The sequence below is a fragment of the Thermobia domestica genome, chromosome 9 (genome assembly GCF_964235325.1).
Source record: "Thermobia domestica chromosome 9, izTheDome1.hap1.1, whole genome shotgun sequence".
Classification (NCBI taxonomy): domain Eukaryota; kingdom Metazoa; phylum Arthropoda; class Insecta; order Zygentoma; family Lepismatidae; genus Thermobia; species Thermobia domestica.
The window spans coordinates 48,456,095-48,465,293 of NC_137462.1; positions in this window are offsets into that span (position 1 = coordinate 48,456,095).

The following is a 9,199-nucleotide window of genomic DNA, read 5'->3' on the forward strand; positions in this document are numbered from 1 at the left end:
GGTGAATGGTTCGTGCAGGAGAAATGCATTGTTACTTTGTAACACTCTTTCGAATGAGGCCCACATCGTTTCCAGTGTCAAGTTTCGTGCTTGGCGAAAACTCACCCAAAACGGTTTATTCGTATTCCGTGGCGATATTACCGATAAACCAACCATCGCCTCATCGTCGACATTGGCTAACAAATGGTCCAGCATTGCTTGGAAACTGTTGTGTACATACTGTATGATATCGGTTCCTACGGGTGGTGCGTTGAATTGAATTTCGAGCATTCTACCTTCAATGTTAAATCGTCTATAATGGCGAGTGATTTCATTGCGAACAGTAAAACCCGATTCGGCCATGTTAATAAAAGGAGAAAACAAACAAACAGGTACGGTAAAACAAATATGTAATGTGGGGAAAAAGGAATTATGCAGCGTGAATTTACTACAAAAGAAAAGAAGAAAGAAAAATCTTAATCACTTGATAACATTCATGATAAATTCTTAACTAAGCAATTCATGTAAAGGTCCTGAGTTTGATTCCCTGTCGGTGACGTTCAGAATCTCATTATGAAAGCACACGTACTAGAAATCAAAGTTTTTTTTTAAATAATTATGTTACTGAAATGAGTGTTTTATTGCTGTCAAACTCGAGAGCATTACATCAGCATGTAACTGACCTACCATTCTATAGTGATAAAAAGAATGCATGAATGAATGTTTCATCAGTGCTGAGATGTGATAAAGTACGCGTAAGCATTTTTTTTCCTCACTCACAACGACCTTTAAATGATGCGTTTGCAAGTTGAAGAGACTCATCGAACATTAACGATACACATACGTAATTGTCGAAACAAAATCTGTATAGCGTATTTTTTTTATTATTATTGTGACTAAGCGGTTAGCGTACATGGTTCGGACGTGGAAGGTCCTGGTTCAAGCCTCGGTGGGTTTGCTTTCCACGGCGGTACATGTCAAGCCTTTTCTGTAATTTAATATTCTCACGCGTTATCATACATTCTTTTCAAAACTAAGCTAAATGGTTGACGTGCACACCTCATAATACATAAACGTACATAAATCGTCTATAATGACGAGTGATTTCATTGCGAACAGTAAAACCCGATTGGACCATGATTAAAAAATGAAAACAAACAAACAGGTACGGTAAAACAAATATGTAATGGGAAAAAAGGAATTGAGCAGCGTGAATTTGAGTTGATTTTTTGATTTTTTAGTTTAGCGTCCCTTTCAGTAGCGAGGCTATATGAGACGTGGACCTACTGATTAACGTGGAATCCGAACCACATGAGCTCCCCGCCGGGAATCGAACCCTGGTCTCCCACGCCAAAGGTACGTATGCTAACCGCTTAGCCCAGGAAATCATAACATTCATGATAAATTCTTAACTAAGCAATTCATGTAAAGGTCCTGAGTTTGGTTCCCTGTCGGTGACGTTCAGAATCTCATTATGAAAGCACGTGTACTAAAAATCAAAGTTTTTTAAAAAATAATTATGTTACTGAAATGTGTGTTTTATTGCTGTCAAACTCGAGAGCATTACATCAGCATGTAACTGACCTACCATTCTATAGTGATAAAAAAAGAATGTATGAATGAATGTTTCAACAGTACTGAGATGTGACAAAGTACGCGTAAGCATTTTTTCTACTCACAACGACCTTTAAATGATGCGTTTGCAAGTTGAAGAGATTCACCGAACATTAACGTTACGCATACGTAATTGTCAAAACAAAATCTGTATAGCGTAAATCTTTTAACCAAATATTCATGCTCTCTTTTTTATTTAAGCGGTTAGCGTACATGCTTCTAACGTGGAAGGTCCTGGTTCAATCCTCGGTGGGTTTGCTTTCCACATCGGATCGCTGTCAAGTCTTTTCTGAAATTTAATATTCTCATGCGTTATCATACATTCTTTTCAAAACTAAGCTAAATGGTTGACGTACACGCCTCTGGCCTTGGTTCAATCCCGGGCGGTTGCTCGAATATCACGTTAAGCTGAAGGGGCCGCTAATGCTTTTAAAGGGAATCGAACCATATTATTCTCAGACATAGTTTCTGAAATTTTGTAATGTATTCTTTTCAAAACTAAGCGCACACATTTTTCTGGCCATGGTTCAATTCCCGACGGGTGCTCGCTGAAGGGACGCTAAACCATATCGTTTATCGTGCTTACTTCTAATGTGTGGAGGTTCCTGATTCGTACTCCCACTTTCCCATTCCACTAATTTCTTCATAGTCTAAATATTTCGTACTAAAAGTAAAACAGTGTATGAGTGATCCGCCCACAAATATAAAATAAAAATGATTTTGGAATCTTGTGTGACTCACTGAACTTACCTCAAATTCAATGAACACAAAGTCGGTGCAGTAAAGCTTAAATGAAGACACTTCTAAAAAAGCAGATCTTCTTCACTTCACAGTTGAGAGCGATGTAGGATTTGAAAAATGAAATTTAGATTTTTATTTAGGTCGTTGTGAAAACGATGTCACCGTCAGCCAATCAGAAACGAGGAAATTTATAAAATGACATCACAACGAACCAATCAAAACGCTCGCTGCTTTTCGTCATGAATCACGAACCAAAACGATGTGTAACAATCGATCGTGACGTCATTCACGTTTCTCAATAGTTACAACATCTAGTATCGCAATTCCGATGCCAATTCCCTTCTGCCAGGATCATGTCACTACTTGTCGTAACTGTGACGACATTTCATTTTCCTCATATTCCATACGAGAATGTCAATGTTTGCTTTTTTTCCATGAATCATGCTGACACGTTCGTAGTAAAACAAAAAGTAATGCGATCCGCTGACGTTTGCATTTTTTCAATCATATGTGCTTCTATGTCGTCACACAAAGAAGTCTATCAGCATTTTATTTTAATCCACGTTACACTGTCATATTTATTTTCTTAAAGTGTATGTGTATCCTTTTCAAGGACCATGGTTCGAAACCCACCAAGCATAATTAAATCCGAATTCATTCATAGCTAAGCGGTTAGGATACACATCTTTGGTTTGAAAGACCTGAGTTCGATTCCTGGAGAAACATTTCTTAGGATTTTTCTAAACTTGGTTTAAATTTCTAGTTCGAAAATTTTAAAAGTTTAGTTCGATAAAAAGTTTGATTTGAGAAGCGTTACACTGTCAGATTTATTTTCTTAAAGTATATGTGTATCCTTTTCAAGGACCATGGTTCGAAACCCACCAAGCATGATTAAATCCGAATTCATTTAAGCGGTTAGCATACACATCTTTGGTTTGAAAGACCTGAGTTCGATTCCTGGAGAAACATTTCTTAGGATTTTTCTAAAACTTGGTTTAAATTTCTAGTTCGAAAATTTTAAAAGTTTAGTTCGATAAAAAGTTTGATTTGAGAAGCGTTACACTGTCAGATTTATTTTCTTAAAGTATATGTGTATCCTTTTCAAGGACCATGGTTCGAAACCCACCAAGATCGATTAAAACCGAATTCCTTTAAGCGGTTAGCATACACATCTTTGGTTTGAAAGACCTGAGTTCGATTCCTGGAGAAACATTTCTTAGGATTTTTCTAAAACTTGGTTTAAATTTCTAGTTCGAAAATTTTAAAAGTTTAGTTCGATAAAAAGTTTGATTTGAGAAGCGTTACACTGTCAGATTTATTTTCTTAAAGTATATGTGTATCCTTTTCAAGGACCATGGTTCGAAACCCACCAAGATCGATTAAAACCGAATTCATTTAAGCGGTTAGCATACACATCTTTGGCTTGAAAGACCTGAGTTCGATTCCTGGAGAAACATTTCTTAGGATTTTTCTAAAACTTGGTTTAAATTTCTAGTTCGAAAATTTTAAAAGTTTAGTTCGATAAAAAGTTTGATTTGAGAAGCGTTACACTGTCAGATTTATTTTCTTAAAGTATATGTGTATCCTTTTCAAGGACCATGGTTCGAAACCCACCAAGATCGATTAAAACCGAATTCATTTAAGCGGTTAGCATACACATCTTTGGTTTGAAAGACCCGAGTTCGATTCCTGGAGAAACATTTCTTAGGATTTTTCTAAAACTTGGTTTAAATTTCTAGTTCGAAAATTTTAAAAGTTTAGTTCGATAAAAAGTTTGATTTGAAAATTTTTAGATGTGATTTACATCTTTAGTTCGAAACTTTTGTTTTAAAAAATGTTTTAGTTCGACAAAATTTTGTTTCAATTTTTTAGTTCGAAATTTTTTTTTTGGGTTCGAAAATTTTTTGTTTGAAACTTTTTTGTTTCAAAATTTTTAGTTCGAAAATTTTTTGTTTGAAAATTTTTAAGTTACAATTTTTTTTTAGTTCGAAAAATTTTTTAGTTTAAAATTTCTTGTACTCTGCGGAACCGTTTCGAAAAGAATCGGAGCAGTTTCGGTAAGACAAATCTGGCAACACTGTTTCCATTAATGAAGCGCTTACTGAGCGTTTAAAAAATCGCTTAAACTCACAACAATGTGTTATAAGAAATCTACAAGCGACACCTCTCTTTCACCATTGTTACTTCCAGAGACATAGGCTACTAATTCAAGGACAGGATCTCCATCAAGGTAAGAATCATCTTATCTGTCAAAGAGAACGATAATATTTAATGTAAACTTCAGTACAATATCATGATACCAAAAAAAAGGGTTATTTAAGGAGGAGGTTGAACCCTTCATGGGAACTTTACGCATAACCATAAAAAGGGAACTAAATTCTAAGATCCCGGTCTAGGATGGATCGCCGTCATAGCACTCTGAATGTCTAGCATTGGGGGTGGGGGCTAAGATCATGTGACTTCTATCCACCAATCAACATCGCGGTACCAAAACACGCATCTTACACATAAAATAAAACAAATAAGTGAGGGGTTTTCCCACGTATTCTGTTCACCGTGTGGCGGGTCTAAGATCATGTGACCTCTGTCGACCAATCAGAATCGAGGTACCAAAGTATACATCAGAAAGGACACTCTAATTTCAAAAATCCTTGGACCTAAAATCACGTGATCTCTATCATCCAATCAGAATCAAGGTACCAAAGCACTTATCTTACACGTAAAAGGAAACGAATTAGTGATGGATTTCCCCGCAAGGGTAAAACATGACGTCATACCATGTGACCTGTTCACCGTGTGGCGGGTCTAAGATCATGTAACCTCTGTCGGCCAATCAGAATCGAGGTACCAAAGCACTCATCAAAGAGGATACCCAAATTTCAAAACCCAGGGTCTAAGATCATGTGACCGCTATCAACCAATCAAATTCAAGGTACCAAACCACTCATCTTACCCATAAAAGGGAACGAATTTTAAAAATCCCAGGGCCTAAGATCACGTGACCTCTGTCAGCCAATCATAAACACTCATCTTACCCGTAAAAGGGAACGAATTTCAAATATCGTAGGGTGTAAAATCACGTGACAGCTATCAACCAATCATAAACACTCATCTTACCCGTAAAAGGGAACAAATTAGTGAGGGATTTCCACGCGGGGTGACTCATGACGTCATACCACGTGACCTAAAAAATTTGAATTTCCCGCGTGGGCGGGGCCTAACGTCACGTGACCTCTCTCAGCCAATCAGAATCGAGAAATTTTTGCTGACTCGACTAGATATACGTCGGCCCCTACTACTGTAATGTTAGCGAATATTTCAAATTCGAGGATATCACTTATTTATAAAGGCTGTGAAGGAAGATTTTTAAAAACTTGAGCGTTATATATTACGCACACATCTATGAATCTTTCGAATCATTTGTATGATATCTTATCTATATATAAAACTACATGAGCTGACATAAATTATTGGGCACTTCCTGTAGAGCTACAATGATTACATTTGGCATGATTGTAGCTTTCCGAGACTAACCGACAACAAAATTGCCAAAAGTGTATATTTTTATTTCTTAGGGGGTCTAAAGGAGGAAAGAAGAATTTCCCCATGTTATTTAAATGCCTGTTTTTTTTATACTCTCATCTTTTAGGTACTTGAAATTGGAAGAAAAACTTGAAATTCGGTATGCTTGTACGTTGGCGTAAGCGTTAACCAAGTAAGAAAATAACAATAAACATTTCTAACTGTAGAGTGGTTTTATGTAGGACTGAAAAATTTTTCCCATGTTATTTATATGGGACACCTTTTACACTCCCAAATTATTGGGCACTTCTTGTAGGGCTATAATGATTAAATTTGACTTGATTTTAGCTTTTTGGGACTAACAGACAGAAAAATTGCCAAACGTGAATATTTTTAATTTTTAGGGGGTCTAAAGGGGAGATGAAGAAATTTTCCATGTTATTTAAATGGGCTGCTTTTGGACCTATGATCTCATATTTTAGATACTTGAAATTGGAATAAAAACTGAAATTCCGTATGCTTATGCTTTCGTTAGAGTTAACTAAGTAAAAAAATAACAATAAACATTTCTAACTGTAGTGTTGTTTTATGGGGAACTGAAAAATCTTTCCCATCTTATTTATATGGGACATCTTTTACATCTCAGAATGTTTAGGCACTTCCGGTAGGATTACAATGATGAAATTTGGCATGATTGTAGACTTCCGGGACTAACCTACAGGAAAATTGCCAAAACTGATTAATTTTTAGTTTTTAAGGGGTCTAAAGGGGAGATGAAGAAATTTCCACGTTATTTAATGGGCGTTTTCTTGGGATACAAAATCTTATCCTTTAGATAGTTGAAATAGGAAAAAAAACTTGAAATTTTGTAGAATTGTTAATTTAAGAGGTGCGAGGCCGGAGGCCGAGTAAACGTGAGGGTCAGGGGGCTAAATAAGCCCTCAGCTATGCCAAATTCAGGAAATGTAATTAAAGGCCAAATGCACAAAATTCAATATTAATACAAAGGTTGATACCTAAGAGATGCGAGGCCATAGGCCGAGCAAACGCGGTGGTGTAGGGGCGGTGGCCCCAGCTAGCCAAAGGCTAGTCTTTAAATAAAGTTTAACGTACTATTACTTGTAGTGGTAGTAAAATTATGATTAATTTTGAGGATTATTAAGAATTAGCATTAAAAGAAGAACATGTGTGAGAATATAAAGTGGATTGGTTTGATAAATCATAATACATAAAAACTTCATACGATTTATTCATAAAGTAAATTGGTTTGGTATATCAAAAGATAAACGATTGTCTGAAGACTTCATAAGATAATTTGCTTATTAGGTTAATTGGAAAGAAGTGTCACATAACTAAAATTTTTCTGAAGATTTCATTAGACAATTTAAAGTTAATTTCGAGGAGTATGTTATGGCAGTGAATTGCCAGAGGAATTAATGAGAGAGAGTATGCTAATAAATTTGATTGAAGACGGGTTTCAGACGAACCCCGAGAAAACCCATGAGCACGGTGTTTGTCCACCACAAATTCCACACGGCTCGAGCTCGGATCGAACCAGGGTCGCCAAGCATCGGAGGTGAACGCTCTACCACTGAGCCACCACGCCCCCACACTGACAGATTAGATTCAGATGTATCAAATGTGATCAGAAAATTTTATAATTAAGTTTCTAGACAGGCTCGAATTATAATTTATTTTAAAATTTCAACAAGTCTGCGATAATTTTGTAGTTAAGTATTCACAGGGCGGAGCTAAATAGTAATTAATTCACTTTAACATACCTCTAAAATAAAGATTCTCTATATTATAAACATGGAGAGACATTGTGATTTAATACATGATCAGTTTAAACTTATTCATGAAGATTTTAAACTTTTATCAATTCTAATAGAGAAATTGATATTGTTAAACGAAAAAATACTTCTAATAGAACAAGAAACCAATTATACGCCAGGATCAAATTGGGATAATGGTAAAGAAAATGAATCTAAATAATAGCGAGAGTCACGATGGAGTAGACAATTAGATATATAGTTAAAAATGAATTATTTTTTATTACATTATTAGTGACTTTGATAGGTTATTCTCATAAAAATTATCTATTACGATATAATAATGAACAAATGTATGTGTACGGCATAAGAATATTAGATCTTGTATTAGTAGTGATGTTAAAAAGGTATGAAAATGTAATAAAAACAATAGTATGAAATTTAAGTAAATATAATAAATTAGGATGGACATCTCAAAAATCTGTTTCAAGTTAATAAAGAAGACACAAACCGAAGAACACCATAAAGTCTTATATGAAGATAAGTTTATTTTTATTGTGATTAAATCTAGCGATTTCTCTCTATAATATATACAACATATGAGTTTAATTAATTCTAATATTAATATGATGTACTAAAATTGAAATTAAATCAAGCGGTAAAAGTAGAGAACAGTAGAATGAAATATTTAAATAAATATATCGTAATTGAATTACAAAGTTATGCAGAGAAAAGATGAAAGGTTATTCCCGATTAAGAAAAGCAGAACTGATAGACAGTATTAAACAATATGAAAACTAACAAAACTGATTAAAAGTTCTCGAATTATTTTCATTCAAAGAAGAGATATTTGATGAAACAAAGCCACACACATAACAATCGAAGCACGAAACAAAAGGAACAGCATTTACGAAACAATTGCAAACTATTAAACTTGAAAAATGGGAGACTATAAATACCCAATAGAAAAATTAAATACAAATGGAAGAGTTGTTACTAACAATATCAAAGAATAATTAAGATTCCATCCTAATAAAGTTTACCTTAGATTAGTTTGTGACTATATAAAAAAATAAAGAAATACGAGAATTTAATATTATATCATAAGTGAAAGAATATTAGTATCAAGTAACTTAAATGGATATATATACTGCGCAAACCAAAAGCTTCGTAGATCAATGGAAGAATTTCAATTTACAGGATCAGGATGAGCAATACACAAATTAAATTCCTAGAAATCACATTGAACATACGTCCCATTAAGAGTTTCTTCTTATATTGACCTTCCTGAACAAATTAAAAATAAAAAGGTAGTGCTCAAAGTTTAAAATAAAGACAATAAGTTTTTTTGTATCCTATTGTAAGTTACTTAAAACCTATATAGATAGATATATACATCCTCATAGACCTGTACACTATAAGTAAATGGTTAATGACTTACAAAAGAAATGTGTTACCATTGAATTTCTTGTACAGTTAAAAGATATAGTAAAGTTTGAATAAAGAAGTAATACATCTATGAATGTGTATGGCATGATAAAATATTAACGTATGTACATTTAAAATCACAA